This window comes from Bos indicus, chromosome 6, assembly GCF_029378745.1.
Source record: "Bos indicus isolate NIAB-ARS_2022 breed Sahiwal x Tharparkar chromosome 6, NIAB-ARS_B.indTharparkar_mat_pri_1.0, whole genome shotgun sequence".
NCBI lineage: Eukaryota > Metazoa > Chordata > Mammalia > Artiodactyla > Bovidae > Bos > Bos indicus.
The window spans coordinates 91150522-91178053 of record NC_091765.1 but is presented as its reverse complement, the minus strand read 5'-3'; the positions used below and the strand labels follow the sequence as shown (position 1 = coordinate 91178053).

The following is a 27532-nucleotide window of genomic DNA, read 5'->3' as shown; positions in this document are numbered from 1 at the left end:
TGAATGTCTCCTTTGTGGCACAGATATAGCATTGGTCAAAACAGACAAAATCTGAGTCCTTATGGAACTTGATTTATTGGAGAGGCCATACAGCAAAAGATTGGGAATTCCCTGGTGGTCCAGTGGTTATGAATCCACTGGATTAGCTCTGTCACTGCTAAGTACTTGGATTTGATCCCTGGTTGGGGAACTAAGATCCCACAAGCCACGGGCGAAAAAAAAAATCACCAAAAATAAATAGAATGTCAGATAGTGGTAAGTGCTATTAACAGAAGTAGAGCAGGGTAAGAGATGGAAAGTGACGGGGGCTCCTTTAGATTCAGTGGTCAGAGATCTTTCTAAGGTGGCATTAAGATCAGAAAGTATTGAATGAAGTAGCTAGTATAATATTTTATATACCCATATGGATAGAAGAAACCCAAAGTTCTGTATTCCCCTTCTCACTGAATATTAATGGTGGTTCTTTTGTCACTCAGACAAATCCAGCAAAGGAACCTATCCTAAACTTTTCCCTTACCTGCCATACCTAATCATCACATTTTTGCCCCCTATATATTTCTAAATTTATTTTCTACTTGCCATTGTCTTCTCTTAGGCCCTTGTGACTTTTTGTTTTCTTTCACTTTTTGAAAAGATATAGTGGTTTATTTTTATGCACCAAATAGCATGCAATTAAAATCTATAACACACGAGAACTAACTTGGTGTGGCTTCCACTGGTCAAATGGGGGAAACATGAGCATGAAAATAAACATTAATAGTAATGGATTATCAAATAGGAATCTGGGAGTTCACACTGATATAAATAAAAGAATTTTTAAAAATGAGAAAGAAGAAAAGGTCTTCCCTATAGTAGAAATGCAGCTGATCAATGTGGAAACAATGATCAGATCAGATTAGATCAGTTGCTCAGTCGTGTCCAACTCTTTGCAACCCCATGAATTGCAGCATGCCAGGCCACCCTGTCCATCACCAACTCCCGGAGTTCACTCAGACTCACGTCCATCGAGTGGGTGATGCCATCCAGCCATCTCATCCTCTGTCGTCCCCTTCTCCTCTTGCCCCCAATCCCTCCCAGCATCAGAGTCTTTTCCAATGAGTCAACTCTTCTCATGAGGTGGCCAAAGTACTGGAGTTTCAGCTTTAGCATCATTCCTTCCAAAGAAATCCCAGGGCTGATCTCCTTCAGAATGGACTGGTTGGATCTCCTTGCAGTCCAAGGGACTCTCAAGAGTCTTCTCCAACACCACAGTTCAAAAGCATCAATTCTTCGGCGCTTAGTCTTCTTCACAGTCCAACTCTCACATCCATACATGACCACAGGAAAAACCATAGCCTTGACTAGACGAACCTTTGTTGGCAAATTAATGTCTCTGCTTTTGAATATGCTATCTAGGTTGGTCATAACTAAGAATTATAGAATTAGAAAAATCATGACTAGGTAGCCACTATTACAAAAACTGACTCAGCCAAGAGTCATCAATGGCTGCTAAAACTGGGTGAAAGTATGATGATAAATGGGATATGTATATAATCTCATAAAGTAGTCGCCTACACAAGGTACTTACTGATTACAAAGGGAAAAATAGTAACTGTATAGTGGAGAATTCCTTCAGACACTGCACTAACCAAGCAAAGCAAACATCACTGGTAATAGGACACATGGACATCACATGCCTCCATCATGCACTGAGGACAGAACAGTACTTCCCTGGTATTTTTGCCAAAAATGCATAACCTAGATCTAAATACCATGAAACAACATAGGTTACCAAATGCAGGGGCCTTCTTCAAAATAATTGTCCTGCACTCTTTAAAAGTATCAAGGACATGGGGCTTCCCTGGTGGTCCAGTGGCTAAGACCCTGCACTCCCAATGCAGGGGGCCCAGGTTTGATCGCTGGGTGGGGAACTAGATTCCACATGCTTCAACTAAGACTTGGTACAGCCAAATAAATAAAAATTTAAAAAATAATAATAAAAATATCAAGGTCATGAAAGAAGACAGAGAAACTACTTTAGACTACAGAAGACTAAGGTGACAGATGATAACTAGATTCATTTGTAATCCTAAATTGTATCCTGGTTAGAAAACAATTTTTCCTTTTGATATTAGACAGTTGATGAAATCTGAATGTCTATAAATTATAGGCTTCCCTGGTGGCTCAGATGGTAAAGAATCTGCAATGTAGGAGACTCATGTTCGATCCCTGGGTTGGGAAGATCCTCTGGAGAAGGAAACAGCAACCCACTCCAGTATTCTTGCCTGGAGAATTCCATGGACAGAGGAGACTGACAGGCTCCAGACTGTGGGGTCACAAAGAGTCAGACATCACTGAGCGACTATCACTCATTCACTCAGATTATAGTAGTGTATAAATGTTAATTCCTGATTTCGATAACTGTATTGTGGATATAGAAGGAAATGTCCTAGTCTTTTAAGAAATAACACTAAAGTGTTCAGGGTAAAGAATGTCCAAAGAAAATTTCAACTAGAACCTCTTCTAGATGCTTTTTTATGGATGGAGGTCACATGACACTCTATCAATTGTCTGGTAGAGTATCCATAATAACCACTTGCAGGTTTCTTTGATACTCCTGGATTTGTTTGTTCAGGAGCCATCACTGAGTGCCAGTGTGTAAGCACAGCACTATGTGTGCACAGGATAAGGCAGGAGCAATTGAAATGTGTCCTCAGGGAATTGACCACCTATAGGAGACAAGCCAAAGAGAATTAATGAGAATGAGAAAGCAAATGTGGTAAATACTAACATTTGAGGAATGTAGGTGACGGGTATCCGTTTATTATTTTTGCAAATTTTCAGATCTATGAAATTATTCCAAAATAAAAAGTTAAAAAGGTAAAAACTATTAGAAAGATGAAAAGAAATTAAAAAACAGTAAAAATATTTCAATAGAACTAGACTTTTATAGACAACTTACAAAACTTGTCCCTCTATTAGACCACAAAGGAAAATAACAAATTCTACAAAGCACAGAAATGTACACACCATACTCACAGACTACAAGCACTAAAGCAAGGAAAAATAAAGTGTTTAAAAATCCACACTGCTTAGACAATCTCAACTCTCTCTAAACCATAACTGAATCAAAGAAGAGATACTATATACTTCCAGACAATTTAGAGTACGAGTTAGTTGCTCAGTCGTGTCCAACTCTTTGCGACTCCATGGACTGCGGTCCACCAGGCTCCTCTGTCCATGGGATTTCCCAGTCAAGAATACTGAAGTGGGTAGCCATTCCCTTCTGCAGGGGATCTTCCTGACCCAGGGATCGAACCTGGGTCTCTGGCATTGCAAGCAGATTCTTTATCAATTGAGCCACCAGGGAAGCTCATTTAGAATACATTTATATATTTAGAATAGAAATATATATTTCTATATTTAGAATATAATAGTAATGAATAAAACCTCTGGGATGTTGCCTAAATTATAGGCAAGGGAAAAATCCACAGTCTAAAAACTATTATTATTCATCAAGAAAGAATAAAAATCATAAACTGTTTTAGAAATTAGGGCAAAAGTATAAAAGCTACTAGAAGTCCAGTAGTGGTGGTGCTCTCTTTTCTCTTTTGGTGCTCTCCTTCCTCTGCTCTCACAAGGCTTTGTCAGCTACTTTAGGGAGCAATTTAGGGAGCAATTTCAGTGGGCCAGTACCGAGTGCTGGACTGGAGAAGCAAATAGCAGTATCTCTTTGTGGAACTTTCAAGGTGTGTGTGTAAGAGAGGGAAAATATCAGATAATAAATTATAAATTCAAAAATTCAATGAAGGTTAGGAAGATGAAGTACACATTGCTATTCAGTATCCCTAGTGTAGTGTCCGGAGAAGGCGATGGCACCCCACTCCAGTACTCTTGCCTGGAAAATCCCATGGATGGAGGAGCCTGGTGGGCTGCAGTCCATGCGGTCACTAAGAGTCAAACATGACTGAGCGACTTCACTTTCACTTTTCACTTGCATGCACTGGAGAAGGAAATGGCAACCCACTCCAGTGTTCTTGCCTGGAGAATCCCAGGGACGGGGGAGCCTGTTGGGCTTCCGTCTATGGGGTCGCACAGAGTCGGACAGAACTGAAGCGACTTAGCAGCAGCAGCAGCAGCAGTAGCAGTGTAGTGTCACCTAACAGGACTGTCTGTTGTCACTGCCTCCCTCCTTCCTGTTTTTCTCTGACTCTCCCTCTCCCTCTTTTCCTGTCTCTCCCTACCTTTTCGTTTTTCTCTTTTCTCCTCTCGCTTTATCTCTCCCCCGCCTCCCAATTTCCTGAAGACAACATGCTTATTTTTGCCTCATCTCGAGCCTAGTGCTTTGCTTGATAGCACTCAACAGTGGCCACTGAATGAATGTATTGAGAAATTAATGAATGAACCCTATAGGCTATTACTGAGTGGACACTCTGCCAGACAATGTGTAGGTTACCATTTGATGAACTATTTGTAAAAAAATAACCTAGAAGAGAACATAGGAAATATATACTATAGAGTGCAAAATAGTCACAAAATAGTTTAGACAAGCTAGTAGACTGTTTAAGCAGTATAAGGTTAATTGAAATTCTACGAAGGGTAGTTTGTGTAAGGGAAAATCATGCCTAGTTTATTTTTTAGAATGCCTGAATGAAGTATTTCAGTGTACTCTGGGAAATCAGTACATGTAGTTTATTTTGATTTTTCACAGAATTCTGATGAAGGTTCACATCCAAGACCCACACTGGGGTGGGAATGTGAAGTGTCAAAGGAAGGACTGAGGTGTATGACAGAAAAAGTAGTAAGAAAAGACGTGGAAGTAATAAGTGAGGACTAAATTAGGGACACCTTGCATGGTAAGGACTTGGGATTTTATTGTGCTGCCTTTGAAGAGTTTTGAGAATGTTATCTGATTTATAGCTCTAAAGGATCTGGTTGCTGTGAGGCTAAACCATAGTTAAATAAGAGCAGTACATCAAGACTAAATAAAAGGTTGCTGCAGTAGGCGATGGTGGTATGAACTACAATAATAGCAGTGATAGTAGTAAGAAGTGTTTAATCTAGAAAAATGTTGAAGGTAGAGGGAACAGAAATTTACTGTGATTTGCTGTGTGGTGTAAGAAAAACAGAAGTTTTTGACTTGAGCCCTTGAATGAATACATTTATACTTGTCTCCTTGCCATACTGCCTGAAGAGGAGTGAGTATTTCATGGAGTTTATTTCTGTAGGACAGGGAGATTACTTACTTAGGAGGTTGTTGCAATCATTCTGGAAAGATGAAAGGGGGCCTGAATCCAGGTAGCAGCTCTAAGTACGGAGAGATATTCAAAGGTCACAGTCTTGAGAGACATTTACGAAGTAAAAATAATGATTTAGGAAAGCAGTTTCAGGTATTTCAATAAAAATTCAAGATAACGGAATCATTTTTCCCAATAACTCCACCTACTGATATACTAAACCTTTGAGCAAGATTTGTCTGAGGCCTGTTTTTACACAGCCCAAGAGCTCAGAATGGGTTTTCCCGTGGTGCAGTGGTAAAGAATCCACTTGCCAATGCAGGAGACTCAGGTTCGATCCCTTGTTCGGGAAGATCTCCTAGAGTAGGAAATAGCTACCCACTCCAGTAATCTTGCCTGGAAAATTCTGTGGACAGAGAAGCCTTGATGGCTACAGTCAATGGGGTTGCAAAGAGTCAGACATGACTGAGCACTCATGGACAGAGCTAAGAATATTTTTTAACATTTTCAAAGTATTTTAAAATGCAGATGAGGTTGGATATGTAACAGAGAACATTTATGGCTTCCAAACCTAAAACATTTACTGTCTGGCCCCTAACAGTGTATATTTGCCAACCCATGGTGTGGATCAGTGGTTTTTTTTTTTTTAGTTTGTCTTTAATCTTCTATTTCTTTAAAAATTTATTTTTTAATTGAAGGATAATTGCTTTACAGAATTTTGTTTTCTGTCAAACCTCAACATGAATTAGCCATGGGTATACATATGTCCCCTCCCTCTTGAACATCCCTCCCATGGATCAGTGGTTTTTAAAGTGTGGTTCCTAGAGCAGCAAGCAGTGCCTGGTAACTTATTATAAATTCAGATTTTCAGGCCTTAACACAGACTTGCTGAATTAGAAACCCTGAGAATGGGACCCAGCATTGTGTGGTTTAACAAGCTCTCCAGGTGATTCTGATGCATGTTGATTTCTGATAATCACAGATCTAGAGAAATTTTTGTACCTGGTGAAAAATCACAGCTTCTCTGGAGGCTCAGTGGTAAAGAATCCGCCTGCCAATGCAGGTGATGCAGGTTTGATCCCTGGATGGGGAAGATCCCCTGGGGAAGGAAATGGCAACCCATTCCAGTATTCTTGCTTGGGAAGTCCCATGGACAGAGGAGCCTGGCGGGCTACAGCCCTTGGGATTGCAGAGAGTTGGAAACAACTTGGCAACTGAGCACATGAAGAATAAAAGTGCATAACAGCTTCAAACTGGAAACAGAAATGTCAACCAATAGAAAGGTTGGTACAATGAGAATATTTAATAGCTTGTGGTAAAGGGCATGCCACGGAGTGTACAAAAAAGGCAGACTGCTTGTGTTTGAATCCCAGCTCCACCAGAGTAGCAGCTGGTGACCTTGGGCAAGTTACTTGACCTCTCTAAGCCTCAGTTTCTTCATGTGTTAAATGGGCATAAAAATAGTAACTACTTTATAGGGTTATTGTGAGGATTAAACAATTAAAGTAGATGAGTGGCTGGTACATAAGTATTAGATATGAAGGGCAATATGCATTTAATGTATTATGCTACTTCTAAGGAAAACCATGTCAAAGTTAACTTCCTAAAAGTGACAGCCCATGTATTTTGCATATAACAAAATGATTGAGCAACCTAAAAGTGTAGATTTTGAAGGTTCAAATGTTGGCACTGCCCCGTAAACCTGTTTTCACACGTGAAAAAAACCTTTAAATTGCTTTAATAGGATTGTGAAGAAAACTGCTTAAATGTGTATCCCTACATTTTATCTGTATATGGGCATTTCCTAATTGCCTTTTATTTCTTTCACCGTTTCCTCAGCTCCTCCTTTCCAAAATTCCTCAGCTGTCTTGATAGTCCCTGAGAAACATTGCCAGAACTAAGGTGCAAAGTGGCTTCCTTGACTGTAAGCAGATTTGGCTTTTTCCATGAATCAAGGTCATGAGAGTCGGTGTCTAGTGTTTTCTCAGCTATGTCCCCGGGGCCAAGTCTGATCTAGGACAGGGCTGTAATCCTGATATCTCCTGGGATTTCACCCTTTTAGCTGCTTTGGCATATAAAATGCTTAGCATGTATTTAGCAACGCCTGAACACTGAACAGGCACACAAAGAAATAGAATGCCCCCCTCTCCGTGGAGGCCACGTCGTATTTTTTTCTACATCCCAGTACCTAGAATGCAGTAGGCCCTATAATGTATGTTGCGTTAAACCTGTTTGAACGGATGTGCCCTTCTCCGTGGAGCTTAAAAACCTCCATTTCCTAGGCTGAGTTTACGGTGCAAGCAGCTAAAGCCACTGACTGCATTATATGCTCGTCTAGAGCAGCAACCTGCAGATACCTAGTTCAGAAAGAAGAATCACTACATTTTCTCCCCCTTAACATTAATAATATAAAAGGACCAGAAAAATCAGTCCCCAAAGGGGCACAGCGCAAAAAGCACAGCGCTGCAGCCACCCGGCTCCTGTTACGCCGCGATTTCGAAGGGCGACGAGGCCCGAGCTTTGGGCCGGAGAAAGGCAGCCTCCTTGTGACGTCAAATCAGCGGACTCTCGCCCCGGCTTCAGGCCGGTTCCGGTTCCCCGGCTTTCCGGGAGCGAGAGTACGTGAGCGCGGCGGCGTTCTGCGCGTGCTCCGCAGAGGGACGCGAGAAGGTTGGGTCCAGCTCGCGGAGGAGATGCTTGATTGGCTGAAGCCGTGCTGGGGGGTTCCCCAGCCCTTTCGGCAGGGGTAAAACAATAAGAGGGGGCGGTGGCAAAGGGGGCGGGACGTCCGTGTTCCTTGTCGCTCGCCGCAGCGCCTGGCGCCCGGGAAGAGGTGGTTGTGAGCGGAACCTGCTCTCGGCTCTCCGGCTTCCTAGGCTTGAGATTTGTCAGAGGGAGGGGGCGGCGAGTGAGAAGAACCTGCTGCAGCCGGTCCTCGGCGACTCTCCCGCTGACCTCCGCGCGACGTACCCGCCGCCGCTGTTGGTTGGAGGTGTGTACGGGGGCCGGGAAGGACGGTCGGTGTGGTGGTCGGAAGGGGACATTCCCGTCGCGCGCAGCGGCCCGCGGCAACCGTTCTTTACGTGAGCCCCGGTGTCGGAGGTGTTGAGGCCGAGAGAGACATTGTTCTTGCCGGCTGCCTACGCTGCTGGTGTGTGCGTGAGAGAAGCCGAGCCTTTCCTCTCAGGTGAGGGGTGGGAGGCCGCGTGGGCAGGGAGGTGACCGGCGCGCGTCGTGCGGACAGAGGGCTCCGAGGGCACAGGTGGGGCCGGTGTTGGTTGGGGATGAGATGGCGAGCTGGGTAAGGGGACGCAGCGGCTCCCAAAGGCGCGCTGATAGAGGCTTCGGACGGGACGTAGGGGAGTGGGCTTGCCGGAGATGTGTTTTCAGGTGCGCAGCCCCCCACTCGTCCCCGACTCTTGTGGCTCTTACTCCCGGTTCCCCGGGAACGGGGAGGCCGCCGCTGCCGCCCCGCCCGTGGGGGAGGGGAAAAGAGGCTGTGTCGGCGGAGGCAGAAGCGACGCAGATGCGAAAGTAGCGGCCTCCGGGCACCATTTCTCTGCACGGAAACAGAATCCGGGTCTGAAGCAGCCGCCGCTTTGCTTACCCAGTACCTGGTGTTCCGCGGTCTCTGACCCGCCTCGGTTTTATCCCGGACGAGTTCTGAAACCCGGGCTATATATAACGTGTTCCTTCTCCGTGCCCTTTTATGCAGGCGATCTCTTACTGACTCAGGAATAGAAGAGATGTTTGCTCTGGGGAGGGGGTTTATTTATTTTTTCCCATCTCTTTCTTGGGGAGAGTGGGAAGGATAGTCAAGGGGAGGAACATAGCGTCCCTAGGTTGTGTTAATTTTGTTAGTTGCATCTGATCGAATTTTACCTGCATCTCTAAAGGCAGATTTCTTAAGATGGCCCTGTGCCGCTTTGGGGCGAGTGTAGATTGCAGCTACAATTTTCCGCATAGATCAATTTTTTTTTCCCTCCAAGGTATGCCTAGTTTCTTAACAGAACTTTTTTTTTTTGGAGGGTCAATGCCTTTGCTGTCTGAAAAATCAAACAAAAACAAAACCATACACGTGCACCGAAGCTGGAATAATAGCAAAGTTATTCCGTCTTGTCCCCATATGATTGTTGTGATAATAACTTGTGTCGAAATACTGGCTTTAGCAGCTCGTGCTCGTCTTTCAAATGTTAGCATTGCATGTACCTGGATTCGTGAAACATTAACTGCAGTTTGGGGAGCCTCCTATATTAGAGGGGAAGAAAGTGGGAATTCCTTGTCTAGCTCCATATTTGGCAGTTAATATAGCCTTAGGCATGTGAACAAAGTTTCAGAGTAAACATTTGGCCCTGTTAGTATCCAGTGGTCCTTTTGATGTCCAAAATTCCTGGTCTCAGAAAATAGACGGTATGATTCGTTTAAACTGAAATGTGTTGTTTCTTTGGTGATGTTATTTTCCCGTTAAATATTTGGGATTAGCCAAGAGAAAACATGTGTTATGATTTCATCTCTTGAGGCTGTTTAATTCTGAAAAGTTAGCAAGGAATTGAAGGGAGGATAAGGACCTCAAATAGATTTCTTTCTATTTAGGAGCTATTATAGTTCAAGTTGTTGAATATTCAGGGTTGAAATATTTGTCAGTGAGTAGCAAGAGGAAATGGCAACCCACTCCAGTGTTCTTGCCTGGAGAATCCCAGGGACGGGGGAGCCTGGTGGGCTGCCGTCTCTGGGGTCGCACAGAGTCGGACCCGACTGAAGCGACTTAGCAGCAGCAGCAGCAGCAAGAGGAAAGAACCAGAATGCTTGTGGAGTGGATAGGGACCAAAAATGGAAGGAGAAGTAAATGTCTTGAATTTGGTAGTCGAGTGAGTGAGTAGTTAGTAGGTGAGGAGAATTGCTACCAGAAAGCTCTTGAGTTTGAATAGTATTGGCACTGTTGGTAGTAGGTTATTTTCATTATCCACAGTTCACTTAATGAAAATCTCCGTATAGAACAGTCTTATGGACTCTGTGGGAGAGGGAGAGGGTGGGAAGATTTGGGAGAATGGCATTGAAACATGTAAAATATCATGTATAAAACGAGTTGCCAGTCCAGGTTCAATGCATGATACTGGATGCTTGGGGCTAGTGCACTGGGACGACCCAGAGGGATGGTATGGGGAGGGAGGAGGGTTCAGGATGGGGAACACATGTATACCTGTGGCGGATTCATTTTGATATTTGGCAAAACTAACACAATTTTGTAAAGTTTAAAAAATAAAATAAAATAAAAAATAAAATAAAAAGAAAATCTCCCTATCGGTTAGTTACTGAAAATATATAATTACCAGTAGTGTCTTTAGGTTAACAGTTTCCTTGTCCTGAAGAATTATTGCTGTTAATTGCCCATTATCAGGATTGAAAGTTCTTCCCTTGATTGCTTTAAGTAAGACTTTTCCCAACATATTTTATACTGAGTGGGTATGGAGGTGAGGAATGACCCCTTTTCAAGGCTGGTTTTGATAATTACAAACTAGAGGGTTGTTCCTGAACTTAAATTCAGTAGAATTTAATTCACAGACATGACTCTTTCCACGGGAAACATTTAAAAGCTGACAGAACAAACAAGTTCCATCTCCTGGAACTCTGGACTGGCTTGAGCAGCAATGTAATCAGTTTCTTGATGGCTGTCCCTCAGCTTATTTTTATCTTTTAAATTCTAGATATTTTACCGTATGTTGATACTGTAGGTATGTTGGGATGACTGTTGTGGATTTCCTTTTATGTTACTGTCTTTTGTCTTTTAACTTCTTCCTGCAGTATCAAATAAACTAACAGTTGGACTTTAATTTTTTTTTACATTCTTGCATCCTGGGATGGTCTTCAAAAGTGGTAGTTCTTAAACAGATATAATGAAAACATCACTGTCCTAGGGAGGAGACCAGGTTTCAAATGCTCTCTCTCGTAACTGGGGGACTTTGAACTACTTTCCTTAGGCTCTTAACATTGTGGCTTCCTTTTCTGTAAATGAAGCTATTATCTTATCTATCTGAAGGAGGTAAAGGGATGTGTAGGTTACTTGTTTAAGGTTGCCTTAAAGCATAATATAAATACACACTAATTTTTGTGGGGCAGCATTTCCACTTCAGTGCTTGGTCACTTTTAATACTTTCTGAATTTAAAAACTCACCTCCTTACCTTTGGGGCCCTCTGAAAGAAAAGGCTTAATCCACAACTATCTCTTATTTCTGTGACTGGTGCTTAGATCTTGTTTGTGATGCTTTCATTTCATGGTGCCACAACAAATTGAAGGTTGCTGCTTTCAGTAGATAAGCATTGCTGTTTTGATTGGTCAAGTCATTTTAAATAGAGACCCTTTGGTAGTTCCAAAGGTTTCAATTTTGATATGGGGTTAGCTGTTAAGAATGGGTATTGCAGTCCTTGCTTCAGTGACAATGGACCTGGGTGTGACTAGTGTGAGCCAGCCAGGAGTGAGGGGCTCTAGAGAGGAAAGGGTGGGATAATTATTCAGTAGTAGAGATAAGTTCTGTCCTAGCATAGACATAGCCTTTGGTAACATAGTTTTTGATAAGAAAACTGCATCCTCTTTATAGGATCTTACTTTTTTTTTTAGTAGAAAGCAAGATAGAGTACTACTTCTAACTTCACAATACTGAAAAATTATTTTTGTAGAATTTTTTCTGTTTTCCAAAATGTCATTTTCTTTTGGCTTCTTTTTTAAAAAACAAGATAACATGGGGTCTCAACTTTTTAGCAGTTTTTATTTTGGACTTTTTTCTTCTAAGTATTAAATTGTGATGGAATTTCATGTAATTAGTTGCAATAACTGAAATTCCCCATCCCCAACTGTTAGAGTTAAAGATACTGCAGTTCTCATCACTCCTTATAGATGGTGGTCAGAATATTCCAGGGTCTTTGAAGAGTGAATTTTCAATTCTGCACTTTGATGCTTAAGGGGCTTCCCAGGTGACTCAGTCATAAAAGAATCTGCCTGCAATATGGAGGGCCCTGGTTTGGGCCCTGGGTTGGGAAGATCCCCTGGAGAAGGGAATGGCAACCCACTCCAGTATTCTTGCCTGGAGAATACCCAGACAAGGAGGAGCCTGGTGGGCCACAGTCCATGGGGTTGCAAAGTGTTGGGCACGACTAAGCAGCTAACACTCACTCACTTTGATACTTATATATGGTTGAGGTGCAGCTAGGTGTTTAGCAGTTTAGTATAGCTAGATTTTATGATCATGTGTAGATAGAGCCATTTTATTACTGAGTAGAGAACGGAGGTGCCATTTCAGAGATCCCTAAGATTAAAAAGGGTTAAAGGAACACAGAAGTATTTCACTTGGATAACCTTATCTTTTGTATTGTATTCTACACTGATCATTATTTTGCAGTAGTAGATCTAAAGAATTAATTTCATTTTCCTGTCCAAGTGCATACATTGCCCTTCATGTTAGTGAAATCGTACTTTAGTTGCAAATTTTGTATTTCATTTTTTCCCCTTATGGTTTTAGCCTTTGACAATATTTTAATGACTGCATATGAACTGATGTTCCACAGTTGGGGTTCAGTATATTATTACATTTTTGGTTTCAAGACCATTAATTTAACATTGCCGCTGCTAAATCACTTCAGTCGTGTCCGACTCTGTGCAACCCCACAGACACCAGGCCACCAGGCTCCCCCATCCCTGGGATTCTCCAGGCAAGAACACTGGAGTGGGTTGCCATTTCCTTCTCCAATGCATGAAAGTGAAAAGTGAAAGTGAAGTTGCTCAGTCGTGTCCTACTCTCCGCTACCCCATGGACTGCAGCCTACCAGGCTTCTCCATCCATGGGATTTTCCAGGCAAGAGTACTGGAGTGGGTTGCCATTAGGCTATCAGAAAAAAAACAGTACTGTATCAGGTAAGTATACCAGATATTTTTAAAATTACCTCTTGGAAACAAAATTCCACTGTACCTTTGTATCTAGGCAGTAAGTTTCTTTATTTTTGTTTCTCTGTGTAGCTGCTCATTTTAAATTCCAGCATGGTAGAACTTTACTAGTCTGTTCCCCTACTCCACCTGCTCAACTTTATCTTCAATTAATTGGTAATATTTAAGCACACTCAAGATTTTAACAATAAATTGTCACTAATGTAGGCATAATGTCAGATTATTTTTGCTCTGCTAGTAGTGCTAAATTAATTTTCACACTTTCGATCTTTATTTTAGAGCCATGTTTTCGAACCAATAACATATATCTGTTATGGTTATCAAAAAACAAGTGAAAATTTTAAAGTGTTTTAAAATTACAAAATTAATTATACTCTTTTTAATACTCAATAAATAGTTTACCAGTGGTGGTATGAATTGATATGAAGTTTTTTTTTCCCCTAGATCCACAACACGTTTTATCTTGTATACTTCTTTTTGTATTATCCCTTCCCCCCCGCCTCCCCCCCGCCCCGAAGATGGGATTTGTAGCATTCTAGAATTTACTGTTTCTCCCAGCAGTCTTGATTCCAGCTTGTGATTCATTCATCCCAGTATATCACATTATGTCCTCTGCATATAAATTAAATAAGCAGAGTGACAGTATACAGTTTTGTGTTCCTTTCCCAATTTTGAACCAGTCTGTTGTTCCATGTCCAGTTCTGTTAATAATTTACTTCTTGACCTGCGTACAGGTTCCTCAGGAAACTGGTAAGGTGATTTGGTGCTCCTATTTCTGAAAGAATTTTCCACGGTTTGCTATGATCCACACAAAGGCTTTCTAGTAGTCTATGAAGCAGAAGGGGATGTTTTTCTGGAATTCTCTTGCTTCTTTCTATGATCCAACAAAGTGGTGGCAATCTGATTTCTGGTTCCTCTCTGCCTTTTCTAAATCTAGCTTGTACATCTGTAAGTTCTCATTTCACATACTGTTGAAGCCTAGCTTGAAGGATTTTGAGCATTATGTTGCTAGCATGTGAAATGAGTGCAATTATCTTGTAGTTTGAACATCTTTGGCATTGCCTTTCTTTGGGATTGGAAAAAAAACTGATTTTTTTCCAGTCCTGTGGCCACTGCTGAGTTTTCCAAATTTGCTGACACATTGAGTGCAGCACTTTAACAGCATCATCTTTTAGGATTTGAAATAGCTCAACTGGAATTCTATCACTTCCACTAGCTTTGTTCGTAGTGATGCTTCCTCAGACCCACTTGACGTACACCCCAGGATGTCTGGCTCTAGGTGGGTGATCACACCATCGTGGTTATCAGAGCCATTAAGACCTTTTTGTATAGTTCTTCTGTGTATTCTTGCCACCTCTTTTTAATCTCTTCTGGTTCTGTTGGGTCGTTATCATTTCTGTCCTTTATTGTGCACATTCTTTCATGAAATGTTCCCTTGGTATCTGATTTTCCTGGAGAGAGCTCTTGTTGTTATTCAGTGGCTCAGTTGTGTGTCCAACTCTTTGTGACTCCATGGACTACACACCAGGCTTCCCTGTCCTTCACTGTTTCCCAGAGTTTGCTCAATCTATGTCCATTGAGTTGGTGATGTGATCCAGCCATCTTGTCCTCTGTCGTCCCCTTCTCCTCCTGCCTTCAATCTTTGCCAGCATCAGGGTCTTTTCCAGTGAGTCAGCTCTTCACATCAGGTGGCCAAAGTACTGGAGCTTCAGCTTCAGCATCAGTCCTTCCAATGAATATTGAGGGTTGATTTCCTTTAGGATGGACTGGTTTGATCTCCTTGCAGTCCAAGGGACTCTCAAAGAGTCCTCTCCAGCACAAAAGTTCAAAAGCATCAATTCTTCGGCACTCAGTCTTTTTTACTGTCCAGCTCTCACATTCATACATGACTACTGGAAAAACCATAGCTTTGATGATACGGAACTTTGTTGGCAAAGTAATATCTGTGCTTTTTAATACACTCTCTAGGCTTGTCATAGCCTGTCTTCCAAGGAGCAAGCATCTTTTAATTTCATGGCTGTAGTTACCGTCTGCAGTGATTTTGGAGCCCAAGAAAATAAAGTCTGTCACTGTTTCCATTGTTTCCCCCGTCTGTTCAGAATGAAGTGATGGGACTGGATGCCATGATCTTCGTTTTTTGAACATTGAGTTTTAAGCCAGTTTTTTCACTCTCCTCTTTTACCTTCATCAAGAGGCTCTTTAGTTCCTCTTCGCTTTCTACCATTAGAGTGGTATCATCAGCATATCTGAGGTTGTTTATATTTCTCCCAGCAATCTTGATTGACAAGGGCATTTCATATGATGTACTCTTCATGGAAGTTAAAAAAGCAGGGTGACAACATACATACAGCCTTGATGTACTCAGTTTTGAACCAGTCCGTTGTTCCATGTCCGGTTCTACCTCTTGTTCTTGATCTGCATATAGGTTTCTCAGGAGGCAGATAGGTGGTCTCATATTCTTGTTTCTTGAATTTTCCACGGTCTGCTGTGATCCACACAGTCAAAGGCTTTAGCTTAGTCAATGAAGCAGAAGCAGATATTTTTTTGGAGTTCTCTTGCTTTTTCTATGATCTGACAGGTGTTGGCAATTTGATCTCTGGTTCTTCTGCCTTTTCTAAATCCAATTTGTACATCTGGAAATTCTCAGTTCACATACTTCCCATACTGAAAGAAGTCTTGCTTCTTTTCCATTCTGTTGTTTTGCTCTATTTCTATGCATTATTCACATAAGAAGGCCTTCTTATCTCTCCTTGCTGTTCTTTGGAACTCTGTATTCAGTTGGGTGTATCTTTCCCTTTCTCCCTTGTCTTTCCCTTCTCTTCTTTCCTCAGCTATTTGTAAAGCCTCCTCAGACAACCACTTTGCCTTCTTGCATTTCTTTTTCTTTAGGATGGTTTTGGCCACTGCCTCCTGTACAGTGTCATGAACCTCCACCCTTATCTTCAGGCACTCTGTCTACCAGATCTAATCCCTTGAATCTACTTGTCACCTCTGCTGTATTTTTATAAGAGATTTGATTTAGGTCCTACCTGAATGCCTGGTGGTTTTCCCTACTTTCTTCAATTTATGTCTGAATTTTGGAATAAGGGGCTTGTGATCTGAGTGAGCCTCAGTTTGCTCCAGGTCTTGTTTTTACTGACTGTACAGAGCTTCTCCATCTTCAGCTGCAAAGAACAGAATCAGTCTGATTTCAGTATTGACCATCTGGTGATGTTCATGTGTAGAGTCTTCTCTTGTATTGTTGGAAACAGTGTTTGCTATGACTAGTGTGTTCACTGGACAAAACTCTGTTATCCTTTGCTGTGCTTCATTTTGCACTCCAAGGCCAAATTTACCTGTTATTCCTGTACCTCCTTGACATCTTACTTTTGCATTCCAGTCCTATATGATGAAAAGAACATCTTTTTGGGGGGTTCTAGAAGGTGTTGTAGATCTTCATAGAACTGGTCAACTTCAGCTTTTTCGGCATCAGTGTTTGGAGCATAGACTTGGATTACTGTGATATTGAATGGTTACTTTGAAAATGAACCAAGATCATTCTGTTGTTTTTGATGTTGCGCCCAAGTACTGCATTTCAGACTCTTGTTGACCGTGAGGGCTATTCCTTTTGTTCTAAGGGGTTCTTTCCCACAGTAGTATATAAAATGTTCATCTGAATTAAATGCAGGCATTCCTGTCCTTTTTAGTTCACTGATTCCTGAGATGTTGATATTCACTCTTGTCCACTTCTGCTTGACCACATCCAATTTACCTTGATTTGTGGACCTAACATTCCAGGTTCCTATGCAATAATAATGCTCAAAATTCTCCAAGCTAGGCTTTATCAGTACATGAACTGTGAATTTGATGTTCAAGCTGGATTTAGAAAGGCAGAGGAACCAGAGATCAAATTGCCAACATCAACTGGATCATCGAAAAAGCGAGAGAGTTCCAGAAAAACATCTTCTTTTGCTTTATTGACTATGCCAAAGCCTTTGACTGTGTGGATCACAACAAACTGTGGAAAATTCTGAAAGAGATGGGAATACCAAACCAACTGATCTGCCCCCTGTGAAATCTGTATGCAGGTCAAGAAGCAGTAGTTAGAACTGGACATGGAACAGCAAACTGGTTCCAAATCGGGAGAGGAGTACATCAAGGCTGTATATTGTCACCTTGCTTATTTAACTTATGTGCAGTGTACATATTGAGAAATGCTGAACTGGAAGAAGCACAAGCTGGAATCAAGATTGCTGGGAGAAATATCATTAACCTTGAATACACAGATGACGCCACACTTATGGAGAAAGTGAAGAACTAAAGAGCCTCTTGATGAAAGTGAAAGAGGATAGTGAAAAAATTGGCTTAAAACTCAATATTCAGAAAACTAAGATCTCAGAAAACTAAGATCATGGCATCTGGTCCCATCACTTCATGGCAAATAGATGGGAAAACAGTGGAAACAGTGAGAGACTTTATCTATTTGGGCTCCAAAATCACTGCAGATGGTGACTGCAGCCATGAAATTAAAAGATGCTTGCTCCTTGGAAGAAAAGTTATGACCAACCTAGATAGTATACTAAAAAGTTTTAATAATGTCTCATTAAAAAAGGGACATTACTTTACCAACAAAAATCTGCCTAGTCAAAGCTATGGTTTTTCCAATAGTCATGTATGAATGTGAGAGTTGGACTGTAATGAAAGCTGGGTGCTGGCAAGAATTGATGCTTTTGAACTGTGGTGTTGGAGAAGACTCTTGAGAGTCCCTTGGACTGCAAGGAGATCCAACCAGTCCATCCTTAAGGAAATCAGTCCTGAATATTCATTGGAGGGACTGATGTTGAAGCTGAAACTCCAATACTTTGGCCACCTGATGTGAAGAACTGACTTATTTGAAAAGACCCTGATGCTGGGAAAGATTGAAGGTGGGAGGAAAAGGGGACAATAGAGGATGAGCTGGTTGGATGGCATCATCGATGTGATGGACATGAGTTTGAGTATGCTCCGGGAGTTGGTGATGGACAGGGAAGCCTGGCGTACTGCAGTCCATGGGATTGCAAAGAGTCAGACACGACTGAGTGACTGAACTGAACTGAATATTGCAAGTTCCTATCCAGTATTGTTTTTTACCTTCACCATGAGACACATCCACAGCTGAGCATCATTTCTGCTTTGGCCCAGCAGCTTTATTCTTTCTGGAGGTGTTAGTAATTGCCCTTCCTTCTTCCCCAGTAGGGCTTCCCTGGTGGCTCAGAGGATAAAGCATCTGCCTGCAGTGCAGGCAGGGTTCGATCCCTGGTTTGGGAATATCCCCTGGAGAAGAAATGACAACCCACTCCAGTATTCTTGCCTGGAGAATCCCATGGACAGAGGAGCCTGGCGGGCTACAGTCCACGGGGCCGCAAAGAGTCAGACACGACAGAGTGACTTCACTTTCTTTCTTTCTTTCTTCCCCAGTAGCATATCAAATGCTTTCTGACCTGGAGGCATCTTCTGGTGTCATACCTTTTTGCTTTTTCATACTCTTCATGGGTTTCTCATGGCAAGAAATCTGCAGTGGGTTTCCATTGCCTCCTCCAGTGGACCATGTTTTGTCAGAATTCTTTACTATGACCTGTCCTCCTTGGGTGGCCCGACAGGGCATGGCTTATAGCTTCATTGAGTTAGGCAGGCCCCTTCACCAGGAGAACGCAGTGATACATGAAGGGGAGCATTAACTTTATCTTTTAGTAATACTTTGGAAACTCGTTTATGTTGTTGCATTTTGCGTGCTAAGTCACTTTAGTTGTGTCTGACTCTTTAGGACCCTATAAATGCAGCGTAGCCCGCCAGGCTCCTCTGTCCATAAGATTTTCCACACAAGAAGAATGGGCTGCCAACCCGGGGATGGAACCCATGTCTCTTAGGTCTCCTGCACTGGCAGGTGGATCTTTACCACTAGTGCTACCTGCATATTATCAGTAAATTATTATTATTATTTTTTTTTTAGTTCTACCAGTTTATTGCTACCAACCCGTGACCCTCCACCCTCATGCACACATGCTCAGTCATGTAACCCCATGGACTGCAGCCTGCCAGGCTCCTCTGTCCATGGACTTTTCCAGGCAAGAATACTGGAGTGGGTTGCCATTTCCTTCTCCATCAGTAAATTATTTTTATTGCCAAGTAGTATTTGATTATTTGGATTTACCACAGTTTGTTCATTCACCTGGCTAATGATCATTTAGTTGTTTTCGGGTTTTGAGTGTTAATAAAGCTGCTGCAAACAACATATAGTTCTCTGTGTAGACATATGCTTAATTTCTTTTGCATAAATATCTAGGAATGGAATTGCTGGGTAATATGAGACATGTATGTTTACTTTTATGAGAAACTGCCATACTGTTTTCCAAAGTGACTGTACCTTTTTTCAATTCCTACCAACTTTTCCCATCCTTGCAAGCACTCAGTATTTTTAGATTTTGATGTAAGCGTTATTAAAGGTATTTAGTGCTATGTCATTATGGTTTTAACTTCCAATTTAAAAAATATTTATTGGCTTTGCTGGGTCTTGCGCTTTTCTCTAGATGGAGCAAGTGGGGGCTGCTCATTGTGGTACGTTCTCTTGTTGCTGAGTGTGGGTTCTAGAGCACAGACTCAATAGTTGTGGCACATGGGCTTAACCCACCAGGCACCTCTGTCAATGGGGATTCTCCAGGCAAGAATACTGGAGTGGTTTGCCATGCCCTCCTCCAGGAGATCTTCCCAACCCAGGGATCGAATCCTGGTCTCCTCCATTACAGGCGAATTCTTTACTACCGTCTGAGTCACCAGGGAAGCTGAAAAATACTTGAGTGGGTAGCGTATCTCTTCTGCAGGGAAACTTCTTGACCCAGGGATCGAACCAGGGTCTCCTGCGTTGCAGGAGGATTCTTTACCAGCTGAGCTACCAGGGTTGCAACTAAGGGCTGGGGCAGCTAAAAGAAAAAAAAAAAAAAAACTAGAGTGTAAAATATTGGCTTTCAAAATGTTTTGAAATTACATGATTAATGACTTAATTATTTTTTCACTATCATTCCCACATTGCATCAGATGGTAAATAATATGCCTGCAATTTAGGAGACCCAGGTTTGATCTCTTGGTTGGGGAAGATCCCCTGAAGAAGGGAATGGCTACCCACTCCAGTATTCTTGCCTGGAGAATTCCATGGACAGAGAAGCCTGGCCAGTTACAGTCCATGGGGTTGCAAAGAGTCAGACACAACTGAGAAACTAATGCACAATTGTCATAGCATTATATAAGTTTGTGTACAGCAAGATGATTTGACTTAACATACATTATGAAGTGATTATCACAATAAGTGTTTGACTATCCATCCTCTCATACAGATAAGAAATTATAGGAATAGAAAGAAAAAGTTGTGATGTGACCTCTTTGGATTTACTCTCTTAACAGCTTTCATATATAATATAGAGCAGTGTTAATAACTTAAATTGATCATGTACATTATATCCCTCATAGCACTTTTAGAAACTGTTGAAATACCTTTGTATTTTGGTAGCCTCCTTCTCTTAAGAGTATTTTGTGTGTTTTTTTTGGCTGTGCTTTGTGGCATGCACAATCTTAGTTCCTTGACCACGGATGAAACCCCTGCCCTTGGCAGTGGAAGCATGAAGTCATAATCACTAGACCACCAGGGAATTCCCTTTAGAAGTCTTCAGCATCACAGATTTGTTCAACAATTTTTTTTAATCCTCTTAAGTACAAAGGAATGATAGATGCTGCAAAGAATCTCTTGAGCATCTCCTGGAAGCATAATACTGCCAGGCTTTTGTTTAGCCTTAACTTAAGGAATCTTCCAAACAGGAGAGGGTTATGCCTGTGCACATGTACACATTACTAGGACTAAACATGTTAATAAAAAGAGCCAAAAGATGATACACATAGTACTTAGAAGAAGAAATGATTAGTCCTGCCTGAGGGACTTAGCTAAGAAAGCCAGGTTGGGTTGGAATAGGATCTTGAGTATATTTTCGAAAAACCCATGAAGGAGAATTGATGGTTTTGAAGAGATGGTCGTTCCCTAAATATTTTCTCTTTTATTAATAGTTCTGATTTGGAATACTCACTTCATCTTCTGCATGCCAGATTTCTGTTCCTGTTCCAATTCAAGTGGTACATTCTTTGTGGTAGGGCTATAGCATGTATCCGGAGAAGGCAATGGCACCCCTCTCCAGTACTCTTGCCTGAAGAATCCCATGGACGGAGGAGCCTGGTGGGCTGTAGTCCATGGGGTCTCGAAGAGTCGGACACGACTGAGCGACTTCACTTTCACTTTTCACTTGCATGCACTGGAGAAGGAAATGGCAACCCATTCCAGTGTTCTTGCCTGGAGAATCCCAGGGACGGGGAGCCTGGTGAGCTGCCGTCTATGGGGTCGCACAGAGTCAGACGCGACTTAGCAGCAGCAGCATAGCATTTATCACATTAGATAATTGCATTTAGGAATTCTTTCTCCCACTGGACTTGAAATTTCTTTGGTGCAGCAGATCAAGTCTGTCATATTCACCTCTCTTTTTCCTTTCATAGTTTCTGGCACTTAGATAGTATGTATTTAATAAATATTGAATGAGTTTGTATTGTCCCACCTATTTATCCAGCTGGTGTTGAATGAAGTAAGACAGTAGCCTAGAGTATGAAAATTGCAAGTTCAGGGAAAGATGCTAAATGGTATGATACTCTTGCTTATTTGCTCAGTCGTGTCTGACTCTTTGCAACCCCATGGACTGTAGCCCTCCAGGCTCCTCTGTCCCTGGGTTTCTCCAGTCAAAAATACTCGAGTGGGTTGCCATTTTCTCTGGGGGATGTTCCTAACCAAGGGATTGAACCCAAGTCTCCTGCATTGCAGGTGGATTCTTTACCATCTGAACCACTTAAGAGCATAGAATTTGTTTAGAGAGGTGAGAAGTGTAGTGGAAGGTACATTTGAAATGTTGATTAGGTCTGTGTATGTCAGCCTGGATTTCTCTGGAAGACATAATACTTCAAACTGAATGCACGTGTTTCAATTTTATGTGTACAATGATACAGAAGTTTGGAAGACTTTTTTTTTAATGAGGGCATTAAACTTAGAAAAATTGTTTCTTTTCGGTCGTGATGGATCTTTGTTGCTATGTTGTGGGCTTTCTCTGTTTGAGTGAGCAGGTGCTGCCCTTCCTTGTGCTCCAGCTTCTGAGGTGGCTTCTCTTGTTGCTGAGCACCTGCTCTAGGCGCAGAGGCTCAGTAGTTGTGGTGCACGGGCCTAGTTGCTCCATGGCATGTGGAATCCTCTCAGAACAGGAACCTCACCCCTGTCCCCTGCATTGGCAGGCAAATTCCCATCCACTGTACCAGTTTGGAAGCCTTTTGAGAAAGAATTGAAAGAGTCTGAATTTAGTGGGAAACAGAAAGGATGGATCAAATTCCAAGAGATTTTTGAGTTGTCAAGATTTTAGTTTGAAGCTTTTTAAAGAGGACAAGTCACTCTTTAAAAGGGCCCTCCCTCTAAAGAGGGCAAGGACTGAGCTTTAAAGCAAAAAAGGTGGTGGCATCATTAACAGAAACAAGGAAACTGCTCTATCTGTATAGAAGAGAGTGTATGTATTGGTTTACTTATGAGATCATGTGTACGTATTCAGCAAGGGGTTAAGGTGTCAAATTTGAATTCTAGCAGAGACTACATACAAATTGAGATAAATCTGGGAGATGAAGCTGTTTGATGAGCAGAAATTGCCACATTAGCAGACAGACCTTGAGAACTTGGCATTTTAATGAGAAGGAAAGTTGCCTCATGGTAGAAATCTAGAAGCGTTAGGAGGAGGTGAGCATCAATGGTGATGCAGACTGGTAGAAGACTGAGGTCATTGGATTTTTGAGAATCGTGACTTTCTAGAGAATTACATTTAAGGGAGAACTTGGATTATAATATTTGAGAGGGGAGTAGAGAAGGGGAAGACTAAGATAGATGCAGGGTTAGTAATTTAGGTCAGAATATGATTAATAGAGTGCAGAGTGCATGATAGCTTCTTGGAAGAAAAGTTATGACCAACCTAGACAGCATATTAAAAAGCAGAGACATTACTTGGACAACAAAGGTCTGTCTAGTCAAAGCTATGGTTTTTCCGGTAGTCATATATGGATGTGAGGGTTGGACTATAAAGAAAGCTGAGCACTGAAAAGAATTGATGCTTTTGGACTGTGGTGTTGGAGTAGACTCTTGAGAGTCCCTTGGACAGCAAGGAGATCCAACCAGTCCATCCTAAAAGATATCAGTCCTGAATATTCATTGGAAAGACTGATACTGAAGGAAGCTGAAACTCCCAATACTTTGGCCATCTGATGCGAAGGACTGACTCATTTGAAAAGACCCTGATGCTGGGAAAGATTGAGGGTGGGAGGAGAAGGGGACGACAGAGGATGAGACGGTTGGATGGCATCACCTACTCAATGGATGTGAGTTTGAATAGACTCTGGGAGTTGGTGATGGACAGGGAGGCCAGGTATGCTGCAGTCCATGCAGTCACAAAGAGTCAGACACGACTGAGTGACTAAACTGAACCGAGTGCATGATAAAAGTACTTTGAGAATTCAGGGGAAAGACAGGAACAAATAAAAAGATGTTTGAAGATACACAGGAGTTACAGGCAGAGTTAGTGAATGACCTCTGAGATAGTTGAGGTTCTGTTAAATAGTGTGGAAAGCCAGATGTAATCAGGTTGGTATCTTGATGAATAAATAGGATGATATTGCTTTTAACTGACAGGAAAAGAGTACCTTTTACACTGTACATTCCAGTGTGACAACAGTCTCCATATATTTATGTGTTTTGGGAGAAAGTAGGACTTTATAGGGGAATTTGACATTCTGTAAAAAGGTGTTAGATGATAATTGCTCTTTGAAGATGATTTGAGGCTAACAAAGGCTAACAACCTTCTGAAGATTCTTTTTGTACATAAGTATTCTTAAATCTTGGCTATCTTTGTTGAATTATATAGTCTTGTATGCTTGACTAAAGATCACTTCTTAATTTGTGAGTTGAGAGATCACCATCTCAAAAGGTTAAGATTTCTTCATGGCCTTAGTTAAAACCCTTTCCTTACTTTCATGTTCAGGGTTTTATTTTATATATAAACATAAGTGAAAGGACCCAAATCCCGTGAATTTCTTGCCTGTGACTTGGGTTCTTTTCTGTGAATGCATTTCCCCACTCGAGGGGAGAAAACTGAAAGATGGCAGTTGTTTGTGTAAGTAAGTGTAAGTGTTAGTTGCTCAGTTGTGCCCAACTCTTTGCAACCCCATAGACTGCAGCCCACCAGGCTCCTGTATCCATGAGATTTTCCAGACAAGAATACTGGAGTGGGTTGCCATTTCCTTCTCCAGGGCATCTTCCTGACCCGGGGATTGAACCTGGGTCTCCTGCTCTGCAGGCAGATTCTTTATACCGACTGAGCTACAAAGGAAGCCCTTGTAGCTTCCCTTGTTTGTGTAGAATACATAAATTAATCTGTTGTTAAAAGTAGAGTGAGGTTGCTTTCCATACCCCTCCCCTCCATACTTTTTACTTTCTGGTTAATGTAGTTTATTTCCCATCAGTCAATTATATTTTAGCCATCTAAATTGAGTCCATTTAAGTCAGTGTATTTAATTGGAACACCTTCCTCTATGTAACATCTTCATTTCATCTGTATTCCCTTTGGGAGTCTACCTGTAACTTTTAAAAACTGGACTCTGCACAGCCTCTTCTGTATAGCTGTTTGTTTAGGCTTTTACCAGGTTAGCACTGCTTTATCTCATTCCCCATTCAAAGTTCACTTTTCAGGTTATCTATTTTTGAATAAATGTAATTTATTGACTAATCAAGTAAAAAGTTACCCCCACCGCCAGTTTCCTTTGCCTGTCTCTCTGATCTAAATTGATGATACCATGGCTTCATGGCCGTCAACTTCAGTGACTGTAAAGGTAGTGGGCAATGTGCAGCCTTTCTTGAACTTTGTTACAAAAACTCCAGTGTATTTTGACCTTTCTTTGATACTGATTTGTGTGACACTTTTTTTTTTACTTTGGCTATACGTAGGTGACAAAAATGGCAGGTGAATGTGTACTTTATAAATGTGATGGGAAATTGGGTTAAGTAACAAAGTCTCACTGAAGAAAATCTGAAGTAGAGAAGAAAAAGAGGGAAAAGTGAGAATCCCCAAACTCAGAAACAATGCCTAATAGTGTTTTTTTGTCATTGACCTTTGAACAGAACTGTTTTGTACATAATATTTTATTCAGAGGGTAAGTTAGTATTTTGCCACAGCTTAACATCAGTTGTTAACAGTAGTAGTAAATGTGCATAATTTCCACATTTTTGTTGTTTTATAAAATTTTACTAGATAAATCTCCTGTTCCTCAACCTTGCCTGTCATTCTTAATAAAAATACTATGTCTTTTTTCTTCATTACTTTTTAAGACTGTTTATTTGGCTGTGTCTTCGTTTTGTCGTAGAGGAGCTTTCCTTGTGCTTGGGCTTTCTAGTTGTGGTGCGTGGGCTCAATGGTTGCAGTGCTCAGGCTTAGTTGCTCTGTGACAGGTGAGATCTTAGTTCCCAAACCAGGGATCAGCCCCATCCCCTTGCATTGCAAGGTGGATTCTCAAACATTGAGCCATGGGGGGAAGTCCCTGCTTCATTTCTTTAAACATAGCAAGTAAGTCTCTTTATGCATCAGGATTTGTTAATTCTTATTGTTGGAGGTTTTTAGGTTTGGGGGAAACTAATGGCACCTGAAATGACTGTGTCTGACTTTGCTTTGTGCTTTAATTTTTTTAAATGAGTTGATTTAATTGTAGGTGGCACAAAATTTAAGGTAGAGCAAAGATTGAAGAACAGACTGCCTGGATTCTAGGCTGGGTTTACTTTGACCTCACAACTAGGATAGAAATGACTAAAGGAGAACTGAAGGGATAAGCCACTGTGAACATTTCTTTTCTTGAATGTGCCACGGGCTCCAAGACAGCATTTTATTGTAGCTTATTTGTTGTTTAGTTGTCAAGTCATGTCCAACTCTTTTGTGACCCCATGGACTGTAGCCTGCCAGGCCCCTCTGTCCATGGGGTTTGGATTTCCCAGACAAGAATACTGGAATGGGTTACCATTTCCTCCTCCAGTGGATCTTCCTGTTCCAGGGATTGAACCCACTACTCCTGCATTGGCACATGGATTCTTTACCACTGAGCCACCAGGGAAGCCTTTTATTCTAGTTATAGGTGGCAAAAAAATGTTATGGAAGAGAATGCAGGGTTTAAACAGCAGTGGAAGTAAGGATTACCATCACCTGAGGCATAAGGAACAGCTTTTTGCCAGATTTCCAAATTCTGCCTGTGGCCCAGGGCACCTTCCGCATGGCCTTCGCTTTTAGCTCCTCCAGCTTCTCTGCTCCTCTTTTTGTTACTGCTTGAAGCCTTACCTTCCTCTTCCATCTCCTTTGCCTGTTTCTCGGCTATTTCAAGGACTTCTTGCAACTGCTCCTCCCCCCAGACCCTGGCACTGGAAAAGAATTTTTTTTTTTTAATATCAACTGAGATTTTCAAGACAATCGCAAAAGGAGAAACAGGGAAACTAATACAGCATTGTGTAAAAATTGAGTTGGGAGTCACCAGGATTAATTTAATAGAGTTTTATCTGTAGGTTCCTTTATGGCTGGTATCTGAAAAAGCATCACAGTTGTAATGATAATGGTGGGTTATCTTTGTGAAATTTTTTAAAGGGGGACCTACTTTGAGGGAATTCCCTGGCAGTCCAGTGGTTAGGACTTCTCGCTTTCACTGCCGAGGGCATGAGTTTGATCCTTGACAGGGAGCTAAGATCCAGCAAGTTTAGTGCAGCAGAAAAACCCATGTTGAAGTTTATTTGTTAACAGGAATTTAAACTGCATCTTGATTTGCTCAGTAATTTCACACACACAAACGTGTGTATATATGTATTTAAACTAGTGATACTCATATTTTCTCTTTTTTCTTCCCATTTCTCTTAATTCCTAGTGTTATGACTTTTACTGTTTGGAGGGCTATAGACATAAATTATTTACTTTAAATGATGAAAGATTATGTTTCTATTTTTATTTTTTACTTGTTTATCTTTGAGAGTTGGGGCTTAGAGGTACGTTTAGGTCACACCTAAGCCATTCTGTTCCCTATTTGCTTGTCTGTATTCCATGATAGATTATAAACTCCGAGGGCTAGAGTCCTGTTCACTGAGGTATCCCACTTCCTATGAACAGTGCCTGACATGTAGTTAGATAATTAATAGCAAGAAAGGTTGAAAAGACACACACAAAATGTGAAACACCATTATCTGAGTATTTAGAGTATTGCTGATTTTTAATGGTAATTGTTATCATTT

General features: G+C 41.5%; 1 protein-coding gene across 4 annotated transcripts in view; it reads left to right on the top strand.

The window, feature by feature from the left end:
- The window catches only part of G3BP2 (G3BP stress granule assembly factor 2), a 92697-nt gene that overhangs the window by 47409 nt on the left and 17756 nt on the right, over positions 1 to 27532 (top strand). The window contains exon 1 of one of the 4 annotated variants that reach the window (XM_019962937.2): positions 8076 to 8208. The exons of 2 other annotated variants lie outside the window; for them this stretch is intronic. The gene's annotated coding sequence lies outside the window, so the exon portion shown is untranslated. Of the gene's footprint in view, positions 1 to 8075; positions 8209 to 8266; positions 8404 to 27532 lie in introns of those variants that run through there. One more of the 4 variants, XM_070791596.1, reaches the window with a different exon arrangement.